Here is a 27,455-nt window from a genome sequence, read left to right as displayed (position 1 = left end):
CACCCCTGCCTAGTCCCCCTATGCAGAATTATTTCTGGGGATAGCTGGCCATTTACTATCATTCTTGTGGAGGCTGTACGATAAAATTTTTCAATAAACTTAGCAAATTTACCTTTTAGCCCAAATTGTTCTAATGAAAATAGAAGATGATCATGGTAAACTGAGTCAAAGGCCTTTTCGGCGTCAATAGCCAAAATTGCCAAGTCTGGAATACCTCCCTCCTCTGAATGATCAGCATCCGTACCATTCGAAAAGTAATCCAAGGTAAGCAGGAGTTCCCTTATTTTAGCCGCAGAGTTCCTATTCTTCATAAAACCAGCCTGATCTGGGCTAATAATCAAGGGAAGAAGGGACTGGAGTCTCTGGGCGAGAATCGTAGTCAACAATTTATAATCAGTGTTCATCAAAGCTATGGGTCTATATGACTCGACCATTCTTGCATCTTTACCCTTTTTTAAAATTAAAGACGTGTATGAAGCTGTAAAATTAGATGAGGGTTCATTTCCCTCTATATATATATAGTTGAATAATAAGGTTAAATCAGGTATTACAGTGGAGGGTATCATTTTATAGAACTCATTAGGTATTCCGTCCAGGCCGGGTGCTTTGTTATATGCCAAATTTTTAATTGCCTTTGCAACTTCTATTTCCGTAATGGGAGATTCAAGTTCCTTAATTAGACTAGGTGTTAATGTTGGAAAAGAGATTTCTCCCCAGAATTTCTGACGTTCTGTGAAGTCAGAAGTCCTGGGGGAGTATATTCCCTTATAGTAATCATAAAAAATTTGAACAAGATCCTGAGAGGAACTAAACATCTGTCCCTCTTTTTCTAGGGAATCTATTAACTGAGAACCTAAGTCCTGCCTTAACAGTCTAGCCAAAAGTTTTCCCGTCTTGTTCCCATATTTGTAAAGTTTCGCAGAAAACCGAACTTCCTGCTGAGTAGATTTATAAAGTAGGAATGAGTCTCTCTCTTCTAATGCAGCAATATATTTAACCCATTTCTGGGACGTCTTTTCTAATAGATATGAGTTATAAGCATTTGTAACTGCGCGAAGAAGTTCATTTTCGCGTTTTTTAAATTTCTTGGTACGCCGAATGGTGTATGCCAGAATTTCCCCCCTCAGCACTGCTTTAGCAGTTTCCCAGAACAAAGAAGGACGGGCTCTAGCCTCCGCATTAAACAAGGCAAAGTCCTGAAACTTAGTTTCGAGGAAGCCTCTGAATCCAGAATCAGCAGACAAATATTTAGGAAAGAAAAACCGATTATTTATATGTGAAAGGCCAGTCGTATAAATCTCAAAGCAGATTGGAGCATGATCAGATACAACAATAGGCAAAATTTGAGCTGATACTTTGTGTTTACAAAGTCTTTCATCAACCAAAAATAAATCAATCCGTGACAGTGATTTATGTGCTTTTGAGAGACATGTAAAATCACGTGTATCCGGATTCAATATCCTCCAAATATCCTTAACTCTCAAATTAGAAAAGATCCTGGAGAACAACTTTGCCTCGAGACTATCTCTTTTAGTTTTTTTGACTAATGGCTGCTGCCTCATTCTATCAATTGGGTATTGAGGAGCCATATTAAAGTCACCAGCTAAAATTAAAAAACCCTCTGCACATGTCATGAGCCTGGCCTGAAGTGTATCCCAAAATGAGAGACTAAAAACATTTGGAGCATATACATTGCATAAAGTATACAAAACATTAGCAACCTTAATTTTCAGTATGATATATCTCCCCTCCTCATCTGATTCACTTTGTATTATCTCATATTTGAGTTTTTTACCCAGAAGAATAGCAACTCCACCTTTTCGGCTAGAACTAGGTGAAAAAAAGACCTCCTTAACCCAAGACGATTTTAGTTTAAGAATTTCTTGAGTCTTTAAGTGGGTTTCTTGTAGAAAAGCAATAGCAGTACCTATTTTCTTCAAATAGGAAATTATCGTTTTTCTCTTAATAGGAGAAGTTAGCCCTCCTATATTCCATGAGGTAAATTTAATCCCAGTCATTATAGTAGGTATCTATGTTCCAGAAGGGAAGATGGTGAGGAAAAAAAAAGGGAAAAGGAAAACCCCAAAACATACGACTAATCCACCTGAGCCGTATGTTGCCCATTTGCTGAAAAGGGCCCATCTTAGAGGAAAAAATGAGAAATAACAGATCTATTCTAATTTTTACCAAGGGAAAAAAAAACTAAATAGTGTGTCACCTCAACTGCTCAGGTGTGCAGTTTTTGGTGAAAAAAGATTCTGCCGTACGGGCAGAATCAAAAAAATGCAAAGTGTTGTTACACACAAGTCGTAACCTGGCAGGATGTAAGATTGTCGCTCGCAGCCCCTGCTGTATAAACTTAGTGCATACCGGAGCCAACTGCCTTCTTTTTGAGGCAGTTTCAGCTGCATAGTCTTGAAATAAAAGGATTTTTGTACCTTCTAGTAATATAGGTTGATTTTTACGAAAGGCTTGTAGAAATGTAATCTTGTCCTGGTAATTCAGGAATTTAGCTATGATTGGCCTTGGCCTCATATTTTCTTTAGATAAAGGTGATGGCCCTAACCTGTGCACCCTTTCTATAACTGGCTGCGTTTGAGGTATGTTCAACAATGCTGGTAATGTTTGTGTTATGAATTTATTTAAATCCTCAAACTGCTTCCCCTCAGGTACCCCCACTACTTTCAAGTTATTGCGCCTAGCGCGATTTTCCAAGTCTTCTACTTTATTTTGCAATTTAGCAAGGGCTGAGGAAGTGGCTTCTAGTTTACTGTTTTGAGCTAGAGTGAGATCTTCTAAGTCAGAGACTCTCTGTTCAACTTCAGAGAATCTTTCCGAGAATTGTTTGACTTCTGTAGCTAGCTGCGCAATATCTTGTTTGATTTCTATTCTAAGTGAATCAAACTTGGGTGCAAGAGCAGCAGAGATATTTAAGACTAGGGACTGTGTATCAGCAGAATCAGATAAGTTTGACGATTCTTGGGTTACCAGTTGTGGCTCACCCACAGGCTCTGTATTAGGTTTATGTTTTTTATCCCTCTGTCTAGCCGACATGACTGAAGGTGATGTGCGAGATTGTGTGTGTAGAAATTTATCCATAAAATAATGGGAGTGGATTGTGATAGGGAGCAAAAAAGAAAAAAAAAAAAAAAAAGAAAGAGACAAACTAATCTACTAAAGAAGGGAGAGAGGTGTGAGGGATATGTGAAAAAGGAAAGTGCACACTTTTGTGTATTGTTGGATGTTATCTTCTCCTCTAAAAGGAGAGAGAAAAAAGAAAAATTAACCGTGAACTAAGTGAGTCAGGTTCAGTCATGCTGGTGACAAGATAAGATATATCATATCACAGAGAAGGGGTCCTACTGTGGAGCCCACAATCTTTAAGAAAGCCCTCAATAGTGATTAATATACCGTTTTAAATTTTCAGTTGAGAACAGAAAAAACAGTGTTTAACAACTCAAGTCTCCTAGTCCTAGGCCATCAGATCAATGTTTTATAAATTTTAGAAAGAAATCAGCTTTTAAGGTACTTTTAAACTACTTGGTACTCAGATTATTTCGCCTGTGTGTATCTGGGACACCAGATTACTTGTAGGCTATTAGCACACCTTTAAACTAAGTGTAATTCACTGCTATGAGCCCAGTACTCATGATATGTTTTAACAGAGCTTGATGTAACTTTAAAAGTTGAGCAAAGCTATACAAGGTAATCCAATAATATAATACGTTTGCTGTGGGTCTGAGAAAAAAACAAAAGAAACCCCCAGTCAATTAGTAACATTCTGAATGGTTCAAAAAATATGATAATACAATGTTTCACATTTTGCTGCTACAAATTAACAACATACAGTTTCCAGGAGAAATATATTCCAGTTAGAAACTAGGGGGTTCTAAATTTTAAGTTGTCATAAATACAAATTAAAGAAAACAAACCTAGCAAATTTAGGTATTATAAAGCGCTTATAGGCCAATAGCCGTTATTTATATCAGGGTCAAACACACCTCTAAGCTAAATATAATTTACTTCTTTGAGGCCAATACTCATAGTATATTTTAACACCACTGGATGTGACTTCAAAACTTAGGCAGAGCTACATAGAGTAGTCCGGTGTTATAGTACACTTGCTGTGGGTCTGAGAGAGAAACAAGCGAAAACCCCCAGTCAATTAGTAACAGACTAAATGGTTCAGGAAATAAGATAATACAATGTTTCACATTTTGCTGCTATAAGTTAACAACATGCACTTTCAAGGAAAAATATATACCATTTAGAAACTAAGGTGTTCTAAGTTTTAACTTATCGTAAGTAGCAGCTAAAGAGAACAGATCTAACAAGTTTAGGTGTTATACAGTGCTTGCAGACAAATAGCCGTTATTTCTATCAAGGTCAGGCCGGCTGTCATAGCTTATAGATTATGTGCAAACCCCAGCAAAGGGAAAAAAAGAACAAGTAATAAGGGTCCAATACTGAGCCAAGTCATTCCAGGGTAGAGGCGGCTAAAAAGGAAAACAAAACTGCAAGTTTTATCCCAGGAGTTCTACGTTACCCAGAACCAATAGACCAAGTTTTGAGCAGGGGATAACCAGCGATCATCAGCCTCAGCCCCCCCTCACGCAGCATCGGTGGGAAGGGGAGCGTCTTCCAGGTCGAGGAAACAACGATTGCTGGGAAACAAATCAGCAGGCTGCGATACACAGAAACCAATATCCTCGTCTCCTGCGACTTTTTCAGAAAAGCCGGTCAGCTACTCTCAAGGGTGTGACTCATATGCTGCCACAATCACTCCATCAGCCGACATCGACAATATTCCTGAGTCTCAACACCTTGGCAAGAGGCAGAAGAAAGAAGGCAGAGGCGGGAGGGAAGGCATCCACAACTACCGCTCCAACAGCTCCACGTTATCCTTCCCGGAACCAGCCCTGCACCAGGGATCGACCCGTCTCCTCCAGCAGTGGCCCCCCCTCACGCAGCACCGGTGGGAGGGGGAATGCCACTTCAGCGCAGAAATACAAGTAAAAAGAAAAACAGCGGGCTACACCATCCGCACCCACTGGTCTAGCCACAATGCCGGTACGATGTACAGGTAACTCCAGCTCCAACTCCTAGGTATTCAATAAAGCTGCACACAGGAGAGCGGTAAGTTCTCAGAGTCCACACAACTTATGATAAGTGCAGCGCCTCTCAGCTCCGTCCTCCGTTTCAATTTATTCAGCAGTGATCGGGAATTTGACTTGCCTGTTGGTTTAACTGAGCACTTCTTCTTGGGTTACCCCGGCTTAATAAGGGGATTGTGTGACAACAACCGTTTTTTAAAGGGTATTAATTTTGCTGTAATGATAGGTCCTTTTTCAGGGCTGCTACCTGCAGCTATTTAGTGCAATGTCAGGGCACTATAGAGTTTCCAGCAGCGGTGATATTCAGCAATACAAGCCACCCTAAACTAGAGGGTTTTAGGCGCGGTTCCACACCAACAGCTTGTAGGTAGGAGAGATCAGGACAGGTGCAGCACCTGATCACACACCTGTGCTCCTCCTCCGGAAGCTCTCAGAGCATGTGATTTTAAACAACTATCCAATTTGCTTCTATTATCTAAATTGCATCATTCCCTCTCTCCTTAGTTGAAAAGCATATCTAGATAGGCTCATGAGCAGCAATGCATTACCGGGAGGTAGCTGCTGATTTGTAGCTGCATAAAAATGCTTCTTTTCTTTGGTTCACCAGATGTCTTCAGATAGCTCCCAGTAGTGCATAGCTGCTCCTTCAAAACAGGATACCATGAGAATGAAGAAAATTGGATAAAAGAAGTAAATTAGAAACTTTAATAAAATCACATGCTCTATTTGAACCAAGAAAAAGGAAAATGTTGGGTTTCATGTCCCTTTAAACGCTGAAGTGATGCAGCATTGCTATAAAAAGCTTACTAGAAAATATCACCTGATCATCTCAATGTAAAAAAAGGAAGATATTTTACCTTAAAATGTCCTAAGTAGCCAATCAGGATGCTAGCCGCATGTTTTGTTGCCTTCTCCTTTTAAAGCAGTTTCCTATTAAATCTCATGAGATTTAAGTGACCTCTGGTTAGTTTTTAAAGCACTAATTGCTATCGCAAGCTTGTGGTAGCATTAACCAGCCACTTGTATTGGCTGGTTATTTATCGTGTGCCTGTAAATGGGCGAATTTACCCATTTACGGGAGCACGTTAAATTAGCGTTCCACTTCTAATCTAGCCCTTAGTATTTTACAAATAAAATATACCCTAGGTATTTGTAGGGAAAATAAAGTGTGTATAGGATAAATATTATGTAGTGTTGTGTATGTAGGCATGTATATATCTATAGTGTGTGTAAAATAAGTGTTCTGTAAAGAAAGACCTTTTTGAGTTCAAAGATCTAGTGTGACCTAACCAATTCCAACTATGCAGATAAAATAAATTTCACCCTTTTAAAATATATATTTTTAAATACATTTTTCACAGTCTCCTACAAAAAAAAAAAACGGCAATCAAAAATACACAATTACAATATGATAAATAGAATCAATTTAAATTAGCAATCACCATAAACAAGATGTTAATTACAGCAAATGTGAGCCCTTTTAATAATGACTCACTATGTTCTAGATTACAAGTGGTACACTATTGTTAGTTAACTAATGTGCATATTACAAGTGTAAAGTAAATGGTTGGGCTCTAGAGCAATCAAAATGTGTGCTCAACGGATTAAAGTGCCTGAAGGCCAAGTATAAAGTGTAAGGGTTAAAAAAATGTTTGCCAAACACAACATAAAATCATTAAAATAAGGTATTACACTCATATACAAACTTTCTGATAAAATGTTTTTTATAAATATTAATAAAAATGTTTTATAAGGGTTAAAAGGGATATGGTATATGACAAGGTGATTAACTGGGAAGGGCAAGAATGTATACATATATGCCTATATATATATATATATATATCACCTGTTTTGTACAATGTTTTTGTTACAACAGGAAATTAAACATTGCACGCAGATAAGTCTGGCTACTTCCATTTATTTAGCATTACAGCGGGACTGTGAGTTCTATATTATTGTGACTGTGTTTGTTCCCGTATACTGCACTGTGGAGGGTTTATCATTGTTGGAGAACCTTTTTATGAGGAACTTTCATTCTTCTGTCTTGCATGAACTCGCTGCTACTGATCAGCTATGAAAGTATGCGGGATGCTTACCTAACCCTGTTTATACATACGGCTGTTATGTTTTGCTATTTCTCTGCTTATTCTGCTTTATGCCTGCCTGCACTTCATGATAGTACGACCCACTTAGAACCCTATTTGTGAACCTGCCCAGGGTGTGCCTTCTGGCTCTTGCCAAGGGGATTCTGTGTGCAGATGGGGTGTAGTGGAATCATTCTACCCTGCAGACTTCTTGCTCCTGATGTATATTACTGTATGGGCCCTTGCTAGTCACGTGATATAGCTTTTGTTTTATATGTATTCTCTTTTTGTACCTAATGTATATTTCTCTTGTAAGGTGTATCCAGTCCACGGATCATCCATTACTTGTGGGATATTCTCATTCCCAACAGGAAGTTGCAAGAGGACACCCACAGCAGAGCTGTAATATAGCTCCTCCCCTAACTGTCATAGCCAGTCATTCTCTTGCAACTCTCAACAAGCAAGGACGTTGTAGGAGAGAATGGTTAAATATAGCTAGTTTATTTTCTTCAATCAAAAGTTTGTTATTTTTAAATAGTACCGGAGTTGTGCTATTTTATCTCAGGCAGTAAATAGAAGAAGAATCTGCCTGAGGTTTCTATGATCTTAGCAGGTTGTAACTAAGATCCATTGCTATTCTCACATATGTCTGAGGGGATTACACAGATGAGGTAACTTCAGCGAGAGAATGGCGTGCAGTTTATTCTGCTATCAGGTATGTGCAGTTATAATTTTTTCTAGAGATGGAAAACACTAGAAAATGCTGCTGATACCGGATTAATGTAAGTTAAGCCTGAATACAGTGATTTAATAACGACTGGTATCATGCTTACTCCCAGGGGTAATACCCTTATGATATTTACAATATAAAACGTTTGCTGGCATGTTTAATCGTTTTTATATATGCTTTGGTGATAAAACTTTATTGGGGCCTAGTTTTTTCCACATGGCTGGCTTAAATTTTGACTAGAAACAATTTCCACTGTTGTAGTATAAAAGTTACAGTTGGTGCAGTTAAAATTACAAACTGTGACATCCAGCTTCCCTCAAAGGCCCTCTGAATGCTATAGGACATCTCTAAAGGGCCCAAAGGCTTTCCAAAGTCGTTTATTGGGGAAGGTAGGGCCACAGCTTGCTGTGGCAGTTGGTTGTGACTGTTAAAAAATGTCTATTTCGTTTTTTTGATCCGTTTTTTGAACTAAGGGGTTAATCATCCATTTGCAAGTGGGTGCAATGCTCTGTTAGCCTATTATACACACTGTAAAAATTTTGTTTGATTTACTGCATTTTTTCACTGTTTTTCAAATTCTGACAAAATTTGTTTCTCTTAAAGGCACAGTACCGTTTTTTAGATTTGCTTGTTAACTTGATTTAAAGTGTTTTCCAAGCTTGCTAGTCTCATTGCTATTCTGTATAAACATGTCTGACATAGAAGAAACTCCTTGTTTATTATGTTTAAAAGCCATGGTGGAACCCCCTCTTAGAATGTGTACCAAATGTACTGATTTCATTTTATGCAATAAAGATCATTTTCTGTCTTTAAAAAATGTATCACCAGAGGAATCTGACGAGGGGGAAGTTATGCCGACTAACTTTCCCCACGTGTCAGACCCTTTGACTCCCGCTTAAGGGACTCACGCTCAAATGGCGCCAAGTACATCTAGGGCGCCCATAGCGTTTACTTTACAAGACATGGCGGCAGTCATGGATAATACACTGTCAGCGGTATTAGCCAGACTACCTGAACTTAGAGGTAAGCAAGATAGCTCTGGGGTGAGACAAAATGCAGAGCATACTGACGCTTTAAGAACCATGTCTGATACTGCCTCACAATATGCAGAAGCTGAGGAAAGAGAGCTTCAGTCAGTGGGTGATGTTAATGACTCAGGAAAGATACCTGATTCTAATATTTCTACATTTAAATTTAAGCTTGAACACCTCCGCGTGTTGCTTAGGGAGGTTTTAGCTGCTCTGAATGACTGTGATACCATTGCAGTGCCAGAGAAATTGTGTAGACTGGATAAATACTTTGCAGTGCCGGTGTGTACTGATGTTTTTCCAAATACCTAAAAGGTTTACAGAAATTATTAATAAGGAATGGGATAGACCAGGTGTGCCGTTCTCTTCCCCTCCTATTTTTAGAAAAATGTTTCCAATAGACGCCACCACATGGGACTTATGGCAGACAGTCCCTAAGGTGGAGGGAGCAGTTTCTACTCTAGTAAAGCGTACTACTATCCCTGTCGAGGACAGTTGTGCTTTTTTTTTTTTTTTAGATCCAATGGATAAAAATTAGAGGTTACCTTAAGAAAATATTTATTCAACAAGGTTTTATCCTACAGCCCCTTGCATGCATTGCCCCTGTCACTGCTGCTGCGGCGTACTGGTTTGAGTCTCTGGAAGAGGCTTTACAGGTAGCGACTCCATTGGATGACATACTTGGCAAACTTAGAGCACTTAAGCTAGCCAATTATTTTATTCTGATGCCATTGTTCATTGACTAAACTAACGGCTAAGAATTCTGGTTTTGCTATACAGGCGCGCAGAGCGCTATGACTTAGATCATGGTCAGCTGACGTGACTTCAAAATCTAAGCTACTTAACATTCCCTTCAAGGGGCAGACCCTATTCGGGCCTGGTTGAAGGAGATTATTGCTGATATCACTGGAGGAAAAGGTCATGCCCTTCCTCAGGACAGGTCCAAATCTAGGGCCAAACAGTCTAATTTTCGTGCCTTTCAAAACTTCAAGGCAGGTGCGGCATCAACTTCCTATAATAATAAACAAGAGGGAACTTTTGCTCAATCCAAGACGGTCTGGAGACCAAACCTGACATGGAAAAAAGGTAAGCAGGTAAAAAAGCCTGCTGCTGCCTCTAAGACAGCATGAAGGAACGGCCCCCTATCCGGGAACGGATCTAGTAGGGGGCAGACTTTCACTCTTTGCCCAGGCGTGGGCAAGAGATGTTCAGGATCCCTGGTCGTTGGAAATTATATCCCAGGGATATCTTCTGGACTTCAAAGCTTCCCCCCCAAAAGGGAGATTTCACCTTTCACAATTATCTGCACACCAGATAAAGAGAGAGGCATTCTTACACTGTGTACGAGTCCTAGTTATGGGAGTGATCCATCCAGTTCCAAAGGAGGAACAGGGACAGGGTTTTAACTCAAATCTGTTTGTGGTTCCCAAAAAAGAGGGAACCTTCAGACCAATTTTGGATCTAAAGATCTTAAACAAATTCCTCAAAGTTCCATCGTTCAAGATGGAAACTATTCGTACCATCCTACCACTGATCCAGGAGGGTCAATATATGACTACAGTGGATCTAAAGGATGCTTATCTTCACATTCCGATACACAAAGATCATCATCGGTTTCTCAGGTTTGCCTTTTAAGACAGGCATTACCAGTTGTAGCTCTTCCCTTGGGATTAGCTACAGCCCCAAGAATCTTTACAAAGGTTCTAGGGTCACTTATGGAGGTCCTAAGGCCATGGGGCATAGCAGTAGCCCCTTATTTAGACGACATCCTGATACAGGCGTCAAACTTCCAAATTGCCAAGTCTCATACGGACGTAGTACTGGCATTTCTGTGGTCGCATGGGTGGAAAGTGAACGAGGAAAAGAGTTCTCTATCCCCACTCACAAGAGTTTCCTTTCTAGGGACTCTGATAGATTCTGTAGAAATTAAAATTCACCTGACGGAGTCCAGGTTATCAAAGCTTCTAAATTCCTGCCGGGTTCTTCATTCCATTCCGCTCCCTTCGGTGGTTCAGTGTATGGAAGTAATCGGCTTAATGGTAGCGGCAATGGACATAGAGCCGTTTGCACGCTTACATCTCAGACCGCTGCAACTATGCATGCTCAGTCAATGGAGCGGGGATTACACAGATTTGTCCCCTCAACTGAATCTGGACCAAGAGACCAGGGATTCTCTTCTCTGGTGGCTATCTCGGGTCCATCTGTCCAAAGGTATGACCTTTTGCAGGCCAGATTGGACAATTGTTACGACAGATGCCAGCCTTCTAGGTTGGGGTGCAGTCTGGAACTCCCTGAAGGCTCAGGGATCGTGGACTCAGGAGGAGTCTCTCCTTCCATTAAATATTCTGGAACTAAGAGCGATATTCAAGGCTTTTCAGGCTTGGCCTCAGTTAGCAACTCTGAGGTACATCAGATTTCAGTCGGACAACATCACGACTGTAGCTTACATCAACCATCAAGGGGGAACGAGAAGTTCCCTAGAGATGTTAGAAGTTTTAAAAAGTAATTCGCTGGGCAGAGATTCACTCTTGCCACCTATCAGCTATCCATATCCCAGGTGTAGAGCACTGGGAGGCGGATTTTCTAAGTCGTCAGACTTTTCATCCGGGAGAGTGGGAACTCCATCCGGAGGCATTTGCACAACTGATTCATCGTTGGGGCAAACCAGAACTGGATCTCATGGCGTCTCGCCAGAACGCCAAGCTTCCGTGTTACGGATCCAGGTCCAGGGATCCCAAGGCGACACTGATAGATGCTCTAGCAGCGCCCTGGTCTTTCAACCTGGCTTATGTGTTTCCACCGTTTCCTCTGCTCCCTCGACTGATTGCCAAGATCAATCAGGAGAGAGCATCGGTGATTCTGATAGCACCTGCGTGGCCACGCAGGACCTGGTATGCAGATCTAGTGGACATGTCATCCTTTCCACCATGGTCTCTGCCTCTGAAACAGGACCTTCTACTTCAGGGTCCTTTCAACCATCCAAATCTAATTTCTCTGAGGCTGACTGCCTGGAGATTGAACGCTTGATTTTATCAAAGCGTGGCTTCTCTGAGTCAGTTATTGATACCTTAATACAGGCACGAAATCCTGTCACCAGGAAAATTTACCATAAGGTATGGCGTAGATATCTTTATTGGTGTGAATCCAAGGGTTACTCATGGAGTAAGGTCAGGATTGCTAGGATATTATCTTTTCTCCAAGAAGGTTTGGAAAAAGGATTGTCAGCTAGTTAAGCGTCTGGCAGATGTTCCAGACGTTCAGGCATTTTGTCAGGCTTTAGTTAGAATCAAGCCTGTGTTTAAACCTGTTGCTCCACCATGGAGCTTAAACTTGGTTCTTAAGGTTCTTCAAGGAGTTCCGTTTGAACCTCTTCATTCCATAGATATCAAGCTTTTATCTTGGAAAGTTCTTTTTTTGGTAGCTATTTCCTCGGCTCATAGAGTCTCTGAGCTATCTGCCTTACAATGTGATTCTCCTTATCTGATTTTTCATACGGATAAGGTAGTCCTGCATAGCAAACCTGGGTTCTTACCTAAGGTGGTATCTAACAAGAATATCAATCAAGAGATTGTTGTTCCATCCTTGTGTTACACAATTTGGACGTGGTCCGTGCTTTAAAGTTTTACTTACAAGCTACTAAAGATTTTCGTCAAACATCTGCTTTGTTTGTTGTCTACTCTGGACAGAGGAGAGGTCAAAAGGCTTCGGCAACCTCTTTTTCTTTTTGACTAAGAAGCTTAATCCGCTTAGCCTATGAGACTGCTGGACAGCAACCTCCTGAAAGGATTACAGCTCATTCCACTAGAGCTGTGGCTTCCACTTGGGCCTTTAAAAATGAGACTTCTTTGGATCAGATTTGCAAGGCGACGACTTGGTCTTCGCTTCATATTTTTTCAAAATTTTACAAATTTGATACTTTTGCTTCTTCGGAGGCTATATTTGGGAGAAAGGTTTTACGGGCAGTGGTTCCTTCCATTTAAGTTCCTGCCTTGTCCCTCCCTTCATCCGTGTACTTTAGCTTTGGTATTGGTATCCCACAAGTAATGGATGATCCGTGGACTGGATACACCTTACAAGAGAAAACACAATTTATGCTTACCTGATAAATTTATTTATCTTGTAGTGTATCCAGTCCACGGCCCGCCCTGTCATTTTAAGGCAGGTAATTTTAAAATTTAAACTACAGTAACCACTGCACCCTATGGTTCCTCCTTTCTCGGCATTGTTTTCAGTCGAATGACTGGCTATGACAGTTAGGGGAGGAGCTATATTACAGCTCTGCTGTGGGTGTCCTCTTGCAACTTTCTGTTGGGAATGAGAATATCCCACAAGTAATGGATGATCCGTGGACTGGATACACCACAAGAGAAATAAATTTATCAGGTAAGCATAAATTGTGTTATTGTTGACTTATTGATGATGACATGTAGGTTTACTGTCCACTTTATGCCTAGATTTGTAGGCGCAGAATAAACATACAGCTTTCTTGATATGTAAAAAGAGTGCTTTATTCTCTATCTTTAGTAGGAACATGTATTTTGATGTGTCCTGTTTCTCTTCTTATAGTCTATTGTTATAATTATTCTATAGGGTTTGCACCATCTATATGCTTAAGTGCCTTTTTTACCTTAGATTTGTATCAGTGATACATATCATATCTGCCATTGATATTCTCTCTGTAATTAGTTTATAAAAAATCCCCATTTAATCCTTGTATAAAAAGGTTGTTATTAATGATTCCAGGTGAAAATAAAACCAAAACACATAGGGCTAGATTATATGTGGAGAGCAAAATATTGCTTCTGCGTAAGCGATATTTGCGCTCAACTTAGTAATACCCACACCCGCTCCATTTAACACCTAAAAACTGCTTTTAAAAATGCTAATATGTTTGTTTTACAAAAAGCCACTACACACATTTTTGGGGGGGCAATTAGGGCACATTTTAAAAATGAACAAGAGGTCTGACCTCTGGTTAATTATTTGAGCTCTAATTGCTACCATGTGCTGACGGTAGCGATAACCAACCACTTGTAATGGTTGTTTACTTATTGTGTGCCCGTAACTTAGGAGTCCACTTGTAATCAAGCCCATAATCTGTGAAAATAAAAAAATACAAAATTCTCAATATCATCTGTGTATAAATACGAAACTTTTAGTGATTCCAGGTGAAAATAAAACCTAAACATATAATCTGTGGGGGGAAAAAAGGACACCCATTATAACAGTGTTATGAAAAATGCAGATACAATCCCTTGTGAATATATTAGAGGGGAGTCTAGAACAAGTCATCAGTGACAGCTGCTTCTTAATTTTTGGCTGTTTGCTAATGTAAACCTGCAGCTGGAACCTTTGATAAATCTGGGCCTTAGTGAAGACAATATCAAAACATATATTCTATTTAATTTCATCTTTAATATAGAAAGAATTAAACCTTTTTATTTTTATAATGCAAACATTGTGCCATTCGCTGGTTATTTACTTCCAGGAAGGTTTGAGAAAAAGCAAGCAAATATGCTATGAATATCATTGTAAAGCATGCAATAGTAATTATTGCACATATAAGTTTACATTTACCTGATTGTAGACAAATAACATAAAAAGCAGTTATTCAAATTCTAAGTAAAGGGGCAGTCCAAAATGTTTTATTATTTAAAAAGATAGATAATCTCTTTATAACCCATTCCGCAGTTTTGCACAGCGAGCACAGTTATATTAATATACTTTTAACCTCTGTGATTACCTTGTATCTAAGCCTCTTTTGACAGCCCCCTTATCACATGGCTATTTTTTTTAATTATCTATTGACTTGCATTTTAGCCAATTATTTATAAATAACTCCAAGGGTGTGAGCACAATCTTATATCTATATGGCCCACATGAACTAGCAGTCTCCTGTTGTGAAAAGCAAATAAAAAAGCCTGAAATTTAGAGTTTTAAATGTTATAAAGTATATTAATATAACAATGTTGTTTGTGCAAAACTGCGGAATGGGTAGTAAAGGTGTTATCTATCTTTTTTAAAAATAACACTTTTGGTGTTGACTGTCCCTTTAATTAGAGTGGCTTAAAATAAGAAACTTGAAATAGCCCTGTGACAACCAGGATTAACCAACTCTGAACCAGTCACTTGTTTGGCACAGAAAGGGTTAACAGACCCTTTCCACTTTAACTAATCTGTCACAGTCCAGCTACTCCAGGCAAGTCTGTGACTTAGTTCAGTGGGTGCAAGAACACTCTCTAGTCTGCCCAAACTCCCCTTTAATCCCACACTAAATTATCTCTAAGATGCCACCACTTAAGATTTATTATATGGGAAATCTTAAGGAACCCAGTCTAAAAAATTAAATCTCAGAATACGATTTAGCAAAAAATAATCTAAAATCACAGTAATAATACTACCAGTGTCTTTCAGTAACTTGGTTCAAATATTAGACAAGGCAAAAACTTAATAAAGGAATGATTTATTATGCAAAAGAGGATACACAGTGCATTATTAATAAAAATATGATAATAAATATAATTATACACAAACAGTTTTTTTTAAATAAAAAAGAGAAATAACAGAAACCTTGTACTTTCCTAGCTTAAAGGGATACTAACCCCATATTTTTTCTTTCATGATTCAGATAGAGCAGCAAATTTAAGAAATGTTCTAATTTACTCCTGTTATCAATTTTTCTTTGTTCTCATGTTATCTTGATTTGAAAAAGCAGTAATGAAAGGTTAGGAGCCGGCCCATTTTTAGTTCAGCACCTTGGTAGAGCTTGCTGATTGGTTTGCTACATTTAGCCACAAATCAGCAAGTGCTACCCAGGTGCTGAACAAAAAATGGTCCAGTTCTAAAGCTTACAGTACTGATTTTTCAAATAAAGATAGCATGAGAACAAAGAAAAATTGATAATAGGAGTAAATTAAAAAGGTGCTTAAAATCCCATGCTCTATCTGATTCATGAAAGAAAAAAATTGGGTTTAGTATCCCTTTAAGTATGTGTGTCAGGGAGATTGGCAGGAAAAGATACACAGCTTCCCATGTAGAATGAACAGCTTGTATTGTTAGACACAACATTTTATACCTGTTTCTCTGATGTGAAACACTTTATAACTTCAGTTTTACATATTCAGCACATACACCTATATAAGCAATTTCCCAGTGACATCATGAGAATGTTTGGTACCATGACATGTTTGTCATATTTTCATCATCTAGGGTCATAATATGGTTAAAAGCATGTCTCAAGTGGTACTAGTGTCCTCTTATCGACCTTATCTAGCTCTGGGTAGATGTCACTGCTTTTTGTCTCTTGTGCTGACATTTTTACTTACTCGATGCATCAATAGATATGCAATAACATTTGGTCAAGTGAAACTTAGAAACTATTTATTAGGGGTTCTGGCTTATCTAAAGGAAAACACAGCAACACATTTATTCTGAAAAACAAACACATGTTTTTAGCACACAAGCTAAAGAAAATTAACCCATTAGCATCTAAATCATGACAAACCCGAGCTGTTTAATATATTATATAGTTAATGAAAACAGTAACAGCATTGTTCTGAATAAAACACGTTTTTACTTGGAGAAGTTATCTACTGATTATTCTTTATTTCTAATGTGTCAAAATTCTTGCTGTTCAAAACAGTATCCAAACAGTGGGTAAGCAAATGAATATTCAACAAATTATCTCATGCAAGAATTGAAAAGTATATTATAACCCAAAAGTAGGAGACATGTATCTTCATAACACCACTCTGGTTACTGTTCCTGTCTATCAGAATTCCAGTGTGAATACAACATCTGTGGTGAAGTTTTGCTTAGTTTTCTAACCTATTCCAAGAACTGATCTCATTTGAAAAAATGAAAAAAAAAACTCAAATTAGTAAAATATAACCTAATATCTAGTTACACCTGAAAAACATAAAGCAATTAGAAACAAGCATATCATAAGCTTTTCATGGGGTATTAGTAGGGATCTTTACAGATATTCATAGAAGCAAAATGTATGTAACTAAAGGAAAAGGACATTCAATAATTATTGTATAAAGGGACATTAATCATTTTAAGACTTTAATAAAAGATGTATAAGTATGTATAGTAAACAACTTTGCAATATACTTTTGTTAGTTATTTGGTCATCTATTAATGTAATTTAACTCTGATAATTATAGGTTTTCCAATTCCTGTAAGAATTTAAGTGTACACTGCAGACTTCACAAGCCTAACACTGCTATAGTCTATACATCTAGTAACTCATTTCTAACTGGTCTTGGCAGAGGAGGTAAGATAAGAAAGCAGTTTTTTCTTTATAGGGTAACCTTGGTTACAATACGGCAGCGTTCATCACTTTATGGAAAATAAGGGCCTGACTCGCAGTGCTCAGTGGTCTAGCAAGATGTAAGAAGGCTCATCAGTACTTCAAGGTCCTTCAAAGATTTTTTTTTAGAAAGGCATATTTTATCTTGAGAGTTGTTTATAATGCTCTGCATGGCTCTAAATGTGAAAGAAACATTTTTTTATCCATGGTACCCCTTAAATATTACACAGATTTCTTCAATATTTAAACAGCTAATATATATATATTAATGCAAAACACTTGCAATCATTACATTGACATTCTAAAGATACAATTTAATTTGAGAAGAGGTTTGAGAAGTGTGAGACTTATTTTTTTACCTTTTATTTATAAATATTTAAAAGTCCAAAAAGGCTGCAAATCAGTTTCTTGATTATTTATGAATTAATACCATTCTGCCCTATGCTTATTATTGACATATTATCACAAGGTTTTCTATTGTATTAGAATGGCTTTCCATTTGAGGACCCTGCAAAATATTATAAGATGAGCTTCACATTGGAATTCTAATGGATTGGAATAGAGAATTTGTTATGGTATCATAAGTCTTAGTCTTGCACTTCTTTGTCTTGTCTCCCTATCCTTCTCTGACAACTAAACTAGTCTTCTGGCCTTAAAGGGACAGTGTACTGTGATTTTTTTTCTCCCCTTTAATAAGTTTCCAATGATCCATTTCACCTGCTGGAGTGTATTAAATTGTTTACAAAGAGCTATTTTACCTTAATTTTGTCATTTGAATTAACACATCATGGAAAAACTATTTTACAGTACACTGTCCCTTTATTAGAACACTAGTCCTAAAGCCCGTGTACACGGGCAAAAATCCCCATCCACTTGGATCCCATCTCCCAGAATCTGTTGGCGCTCTACAAATAGCTGATGATAGTAATGATAATAACAACAACACTTTTTATTGGCTGTCTCCCCTCTGCAAGGGCCTTGTTTGGAGGAGCAAATTCCGATTTATTGAAGTAGACAAGGCTTTCCACTGTCATTTTGTTAACAAAATGTATACTCTTTTGCAGTATCTTATTATATCTGCTTAAGCTTGTTAGGGACCCACATGTATCAGGATTAGGCTTGTGAAGCTTGACATGTGCTAATCCAATTCTCACAACTGAAAAATAATTTTCAAATGTAAATAACAGTTAAGAGGGGCAAGTAAATATTGTCTTGTAATTTAGTATACGTTAAATGGACAGTAAAGTCAAAATTAAGCTTGAATGGGTTTAGACAGATTATGAAATTTAAACCAACTTTCCAAATTACTTTCATTATCAAATGTACTTTGTTCTGTTGAAAAGTAAGTCTAGGAAGGCGCACAGGATCTCAGAAATGTGCACGTGTACAGACACATGCACATTCCTAAGCCTGTATGAGCCTACCTAGATTTACTTTTTCACAAAGGATACAAAAAGAACAAAGCCAATTTGATACTAGCAGTAAATTGGAAAGTTCTTTAATATATACAGCATGTATCATGAACGATTCATTTTGACTTTACTGTCCCTTTAAACATTTATACTTCTTTTTATTTTATGTTTTAATTTTATAACACACATTTTATATTACAATCTCAAAATGTTTAATGTCCCTTTAATTATACTTGATAAATAGGAAAATAGAATACACACAACATAAGAAAAGTCATGTGACTTTACTTTTAGGATGTTTCAGTCATCCGACAATGAAGATTATCAGATTTTTGTTTGTGAGGTCAATAAAAATGTTTTCTAAATTCTAGGATGCTAAATTTTAATATATTGTGGTTTTAAGAGACTTAGTTTATATGTCCTTCCAAAAGTCTAACTGGGTATGAAAGTTTATCATTAACTGCAACCGTGACCCAGAAGTTTACGCAATTGATTGATATTGACCCAAAATATATATATATCCAGTCAATCATTAAAAGGTTTTACTAAATAGGAGAGCAGTCACAGAACACAGCATTCTCAGGTGAAAGACCTTGTGCAGGTAAATGGCAGAAAAATATTCTAATCTTTGTTCACTTTGCTTTTATTAAAAGCCTTGTTACTTTTTATTTCTAACAAATGAATTAGCCTGAATGTAAAACTCTGCTGCTATAAAAATGTATACATTAAATTGCATGAAATAACTAATATCATTTAGAAAGTACATGTGATTTATAAGTTAATGGGATTTGTAGTATTTAGCCTGAAATATCATAGCTTTAAAGGACATTATTTACTTTTTTCTTTGTTTCAGTTATAGGAAGCTATTTTTGTTTTAAGAAATAAAAGTTCCTGAGCTGAATAAAATTACAAAACACTGTCCCTATCTGTTCATATTTCGTTCAGTTCAAATTTTAAAATATTATTCCTTTTATGTAGAAAATAAAATAAACAAATAATAAACTTTTTTTTTAACTATGCCTTTTAACACTAGCTCACTAATGGTTAGGAAATATCAAAAACAATATTATGTCAAACATACAGGAAAAGTATATGATTATTCTTTTGACTTGAAACTAAAAAAGCATTCAGTTTTAGCTTGTTGGGTCTGAACATTTCTTAAGTAATATAAAACAAGATAGCTGCAATATATGGCAAATTGATTAATCAGAGTTGAAAGTGTTGTAAAAGGTAATAACACACTCTCATACAACACACACACTCTCTTTTATAAACCACACACGCACCCTCTCATACAACAGACACCTTCTCATACAACACACCCCCCCCCCACACCCTCTCATACAACACACAACCTCTCATACAACACACACACACTACACACCCTTTTCATACAACACACCACACACACTCATAAAACACACACGCACCCTCTCATACAACACACCCACCCCACACACCCTCTCATACAACACACACCACACATACTCTCATATAACACACACACTCTTATACAACACACACACCGCACACACTCTCATAAAACACACACACTCATCCAACAAACCCACCCCACACACCCTCTCATACAACACACACACACTACACACCCTCTCATACAACACTCACACACACCACACACTTATACAACACACAAACAATCTCATATAACACACACACCACACATACTCTCATATAACACACACCACACACACTCTCGTATAACTCACACACACTTTCCTACGACACGCACTCAAGTCATAACTCAGTAAACATGGTGTTGCCACCCAGTAATGGGTCCTGACCTGTGGTTTGAAGAACCCTGACTTAGTGATCTGGTGATAAGTGCTGTCCAACTTTTTGGTTCTGTGGGTCACATATGTATAGTTGTAATATCTTCCTGTAGGCTTTGCATAGCATTTTTCATTTTACAAGGAGTTTGTATGTGATGTATTATTATTAGCAATCATTAGTGATCCATAATGGTTTATTTAAAAATATTTAAGAAGACAATGCACAGAAGGGACACAATTATTTCCATGTTTTCAGCACAATTATGATTGAATGTCTTCATTTGCTTTTTTCTAAATGTTACATTTTTACTTTTATTTTCCATTATGCCAGAAACTTTCCATAGTGCTTTTGAATGATGTCAGTGATTGAGCTGCTTCTGTTTAATTTGAGGTCTGTAGTAGAGTGTTGGTATAGGTCAGGCCTGCTGTGGCTACATAGCTTTAGTGGCCCATAATTGTGTTTAGTTTGGCTCTTTTTCTCTAAGACACAGATAATATGTTAAATGTAGGGGGAAGTTTGATTTGTTTGCTGCAAATTGATCTTTGACAGTAATTATATAATAAACAGCGGTGGAAACAGTTTTTCTCCACTCAGTCTCTTCCACTTGACTCAAGTATAAGGTTGCCAAAATAATATATTGTATGACTAAATGAGACTTATGTGTCGATGCTATTGAGATGCTGACATTTCAGATTCTGGGACTGAGGCTTTTAAAACTGTGGGATTAGTATATGATTGAATATCTATATTTAGAATTTATTTTAAGTTAAACATTCTAAGGAATAGAGTTGAAATTAGTGTTGGAAGAAGTTTTTATGTTTTTATTAAAGGGACATGAAACGCAATTTTTAAAAAAGTTTCCAATTTACTTCTATTATCTATTTTGTGTCTCGTGTTTTTCTGTGTTAAAGGGACACTGAAACCACATTTTTTTCTTCTGTGATTCAGATAGAGCAGGCAATTTAAGCAACTTTCTAATTTACTCCTATTATCAATTTTCTTCGTTCTCTTGCTATCTTTATTTGAAAAGGAAGGACAACCCAGGTTGTTCACCAAAAATGGTCCGGCATCTAAACTTACATTCTTGCATTTCGAATAAAGATACCAAGAGAATGAAGAAAATTTGATAATAGGAGTAAATTAGAAAGTTGCTTAAAATGCCATGCTCTATCTGAATCACAAAAGAAAAAAATTGGGTTCAGTGTCCCTTTAAAGAAATATCTAGATAGGTAGCGTGCACATGCCTGGAACACTACATAACAGCAAATAGTGCTGCCATCTAGTGCTCTTGCTAATGTATAACATTGTTACAAAACATCTGCCATATAGTGCTGCAGACACGTGCACACTCCTGAACCTACTTTCCTGCTTTTCAACAAAGGATAACAAGAAAACAAAGATCATTACAATAGAATTACATTGGAAAGTTGTTTAAAATTGTGTACTCTTTGAATCATGAAATAAAAAAAAATCTGTGTTCATGTCCCTTTAAATGTAGCTTTATTTAGTTTAGCATTAATAATTAATTGTTTAGAATTGATCAATAAATAAATATCTATCTATCTATCTGTTTATAAATAACACAAATATTCTTGCAAATTTTGCAATACCAATGTATGTGGTAATGTTCTGGGAAATAAGAATTTATAGAAAGAAAACAACAAGCAACAACCCACAATATTGTTCAAAAATGGTGGTTGTCTCCAAACCAGAGCCATACCGCTCCAGAGCATTGCTTGAGTTAAACTTGTTGCTTTGGAATGGTGATTGTGATACATTATGTTGCTCCAGAAAGGTGGTTGCCGTCAATCTAGCAGTAGCTGCCACTTTACAGAAAGCCCCAGATGTTGGTGGCATCTGTTGACCAACATACATTATTGTTCAAGCAAGGTGTGTGTGAGATTTTACCAAAATATTTGATTGGTTAATGAATAACATTGGTTAAAAAGACTAAAATTATTAAAGCTTGATGAAAGTGAGTGGGGGGAAAACAATACCTTTAAGAGTGTTTGAATAAACCAGATCATAAGCTAAAGCATAGTCTTACTTAAGTGGGCTTGACTATAATATATTAAATTAATCTTTTTGAAATCAGTATGTTGTAACTCTCTATATACATTGTAAATCCCTAGATATGATGATAACCACTATAAAGCTGCACTCAAGTTAGTGAAAGCTATAACTTGCATAAAGTCCTACACAAGGTATTGTTCAAGACTTTCACATTTCTGATAAAATATGGTCATCCTACTTTTAAGATACTGTGAGTATCAACTGAACTAAGTTAAAGAACGGAAGGTAAACTAAGTCAAGGAAAGGACATAAGTTTAACTCAAACTAAAAATTTGAAGAGCTATATTTGAAATTGTACAGTTTTTACATATATTTTTAAACTTTGTTTAAATCAGTTAGTCACGACAGTTCACTCTAGTTCTTCTTTAGACAGCTGCTACTTAACCTCTACACTTCCTCAAGGGTGGCAGAGTTAAATCATCCTGGTCAGAGCTTGCCAGGGTGATTGACAAGCTGAGGTGGAGGTAGGTGGCGCAAATGAATGCTGATTCCCTGTGACTACGTGTTACTATCCTGATATACTTGGTTATATAAGTATCGCTTCGATTTTAAATAGCCTAAATTGCTACGTAATAAATGCTATTGATCTCAACTATTCTATTTGTGTGACTAAGTATTAATAATATACTCCTTACATAAAATAAATGCCAATATGCTGATGATAGTAAAACAATTTATTAAATCTTAAAATATATATATGTATACACTTTACACAATATTGATACACTTTACACAATATTGACACCGGTGTCAGAAGATACGTGAATTTTAAAAGAAATATAAAATGCTTCGAAGTATTAAGTACATAAAATGACGATAGAAATATATAAAATGATAAAAGGATATTAATACATTGAAGTAATTTTATGCCACATTGAGTTACAGTGTTATTTACATACGGTCTAAAAACGTTTTAACCTTACAGTTTAGGCCGGGTCTGCGTGATGGTTCACTATATTATATTATTGCGGATAGTGCTGTATTTTATTACGCTTTATAGTACCTTTAAGTGTATCCGTCTGATGACACTTTGTGCGTTGGAGAATATTGCGGTTAAATATATGCCGCTGTTTGATTCTCTTTAGTGTATCCGTCTGATGACACTATTTTTGTTGGAGAATGCCGCGGTTAAATATATGCCGCTGTTTGATTCCCTTGATTCCTAGGTGAGTCGTGATGTTTGAGCATTCTAGCGGTTAAATATATGCCGCTGTGATGACTTATTGCAGTCTAAGTTCCACCTGCAGTAAGCGAAGGATGGTGATAATCTTCGTGGTGATTCACACTGACGTGTGAATATTTCCTGCGGTTCCCGTGACCGCTTAATGTGTTGTCGGTCAGTGACCGATTTAGCTCTTTAAAGGATGTTGGTTCCTGATACTTTGTTCGTGAGGTGTGGGATCTTTGCCGCTTCAGTTGTTTGTTCTTCTGCCTCCGTTTGCTGCCGGTCAGTGACCGGTCCGGCTGAGTTCTTTGAAGTTTTTGGATGGAGGTGCTGCTCTTGTGTCCTGCAAATCTGTGTGAGGGTGATCGGGTATCAACGCGTTTCGGCTTCCAAGCCTTTTTCAAGATACCATAGAGTTCTGTTTCGTAGAAAGTCTTTTGAGGTGAAAGTTCGGAGGTTACAATTTTTCAGGAAGCAATGCAACAACCATTCCTGAAAAATTGTAACCTCCGAACTTTCACCTCAAAAGACTTTCTACGAAACAGAACTCTATGGTATCTTGAAAAAGGCTTGGAAGCCGAAACGCGTTGATACCCGATCACCCTCACACAGATTTGCAGGACACAAGAGCAGCACCTCCATCCAAAAACTTCAAAGAACTCAGCCGGACCGGTCACTGACCGGCAGCAAACGGAGGCAGAAGAACAAACAACTGAAGCGGCAAAGATCCCACACCTCACGAACAAAGTATCAGGAACCAACATCCTTTAAAGAGCTAAATCGGTCACTGACCGACAACACATTAAGCGGTCACGGGAACCGCAGGAAATATTCACACGTCAGTGTGAATCACCACGAAGATTATCACCATCCTTCGCTTACTGCAGGTGGAACTTAGACTGCAATAAGTCATCACAGCGGCATATATTTAACCGCTAGAACGCTCAAACATCACGACTCACCTAGGAATCAAGGGAATCAAACAGCGGCATATATTTAACCGCGGCATTCTCCAACAAAAATAGTGTCATCAGACGGATACACTAAAGAGAATCAAACAGCGGCATATATTTAACCGCAATATTCTCCAACGCACAAAGTGTCATCAGACGGATACACTTAAAGGTACTATAAAGCGTAATAAAATACAGCACTATCCGCAATAATATAATATAGTGAACCATCACGCAGACCCGGCCTAAACTGTAAGGTTAAAACGTTTTTAGACCGTATGTAAATAACACTGTAACTCAATGTGGCATAAAATTACTTCAATGTATTAATATCCTTTTATCATTTTATATATTTCTATCGTCATTTTATGTACTTAATACTTCGAAGCATTTTATATTTCTTTTAAAATTCACGTATCTTCTGACACCGGTGTCAATATTGTGTAAAGTGTATCAATATTGTGTAAAGTGTATACATATATATATTTTAAGATTTAATAAATTGTTTTACTATCATCAGCATATTGGCATTTATTTTATGTAAGGAGTATATTATTAATACTTAGTCACACAAATAGAATAGTTGAGATCAATAGCATTTATTACGTAGCAATTTAGGCTATTTAAAATCGAAGCGATACTTATATAACCAAGTATATCAGGATAGTAACACGTAGTCACAGGGAATCAGCATTCATTTGCGCCACCTACCTCCACCTCAGCTTATTTCTATAAAACATTGGGATATAGTTTTATAAGGTGTGCATTATTCCCCTCCTTACTTACAGTCTAATCACAATCCCAAACAGGGTGATTGACAAGCCCTGCCCTCACGTATTTGTTTGTGCACTAGTAAGTGTCTGCAGCAGATGCTGCCTGCGCGATGTAATGCCAGGCAGACAGGTTCCCAGCTAGGAACCTTGTCCTTCCGGAGTATGAGCCCTATGTGCACAAAGTGGTATTTACCTGTCAATCAGAACATGCGAAGTGTTTATATATTGGTTTACTGGGGGATTAAAGAAACCTCAGGTATTTAATAAGAAAACCATTAGAAACCTTTGTTTTAGTAGCTTTGCTTCATGATTTTTGGATTTATATTATGCAACAGTCCACTTACCTATTTTGCCAAGTTGTTTTTTTAATATATAATTTTATTGACTTATAATTAGAAACTCAGTACAGATTAAAGTGATTGTAAAGTTTCAAGAATTAAAGCCCAGTATCTAAAAATACTCTAAAAAAACAGGAGCACTTTAATTCATTAAACTTTACAAACTCGCTATTTTTTTAAAAATACCATTTCGTTTGTGTAAATAGACAGCCGATCCTCTGCCTGCTTCTCCTTCGGTATTTTGCAGGTCAATGCCGAATCCGGCTTCCTCCCATGGTTGCGTGCCCCCATTGGCATCCAGCTCGTGGGGCATGCAACGATTGGAGGAAGCCAGATTCATTATTGATATGCAAAATACAGAAGGAGAAGCGGGCGGAGGATCTGCAGTCTGTTTACCCTATCAAAATGGTAAGCAGTTTAAAAAAAAAAAAGCATGTTTGTAAAGTTTAATGAATTAAAGTGCCCATGTTTTAAGAGTATTTTTAGATACTGGGCTTTATTTCTTTAAACTTTACAATCACTTTAAATAGTCAAAATGTTGTTATTCAGCAACTTATAAAGTTATAGTGCAGAAAACGTACAAATGCTAAAGTTGTAAAACCCAGTAAATGACACAGAGTATTGTAAAGAAACAGTGTGTTACCACACTCACATGCTTAGATTACAAGTGAACCATTAATTTTATCGTTCTTTAGCGCTAACTGTGATCAAGGTAAAAAACTAGCTATTCCAGGATAACGCTAGTATTACAAGTTTAAAGTAACAAGTTAGCAAGCGAATAAAAGACCAAGGTGTTCTAATTCAGAACGTCACATATCACGACCACGCTAACTGCCTCGCCCCAAATTCTAAAGAAAGCCTTTTCTATTTATAGCTTGCGTGCTAACCCAAAGAATTCCTATGTTCTTCACTTAGAAAAAAATATTCTTCTTGTATATGTATGTATTTTGTAAAATATATACCTATATATCTAAATGAATATATATATATATATATATATATATATATATATATATATATATACAGTCGTATGCAAAAGTTTAGGCACCCCTGAAAATTTCCATGATTTTCATTTATAAATAATTAGGTGTATGGATCAGCAATTTCATTTTGATCTATCAAATAACTGAAGGACACAATAATATTTCAGTAGTGAAATGAGGTTTATTGGATTAACAGAAAATGTGCAATATGCATCAAAACGAAATTAGGCGCGTAAATTTGGGCACCCCAACAGAAATATTGCGTCGACATTTAGTAGAGCATCCTTTAGCAGAAATAACAGCATCTAGATGCTTCCTATAGCCTGTAATGAGTGTCTGGATTCTGGATGAAGGTATTTTGATGGTTGCCAAGCATGGACAGCCCGCTTCAAATCACCCCACAGATTTTCAATGATATTCAGGTCTGGCGACTGGGATGGCCATTCCAGAACATTCCTCTGCATAAATGCCTGAGTAGATTTTGAGCGTAACTTCAACTTTGTGACTGATTCCTCAACATTATTCTCAAGTATCTGCTGATATTGAGTGGAATCCATGCGACCCTCAACTTTAACAAGATTCCCAGTACCAGCACTGGCCACACAGCCTCACAGCATGATGGAACATCCACCAAATTTTACTGTGGCTAGCAAGTGTTTGTCTTGGAACACTGTGTTCTTTTGCCGCTATGCAT

General features: G+C 37.4%; 1 protein-coding gene across 1 annotated transcript in view; it reads left to right on the top strand.

Annotated features, from left to right (window-relative positions):
• NAV3 (neuron navigator 3) overlaps positions 1-27,455 on the top strand; it is a 756,623-nt gene that overhangs the window by 343,327 nt on the left and 385,841 nt on the right.

This window comes from Bombina bombina, chromosome 6 (genome assembly GCF_027579735.1).
Source record: "Bombina bombina isolate aBomBom1 chromosome 6, aBomBom1.pri, whole genome shotgun sequence".
NCBI classification, from domain to species: domain Eukaryota; kingdom Metazoa; phylum Chordata; class Amphibia; order Anura; family Bombinatoridae; genus Bombina; species Bombina bombina.
The sequence above is the reverse complement of the archived record's forward strand: the minus strand, read 5'-3'. Positions and strand labels throughout refer to the sequence as shown.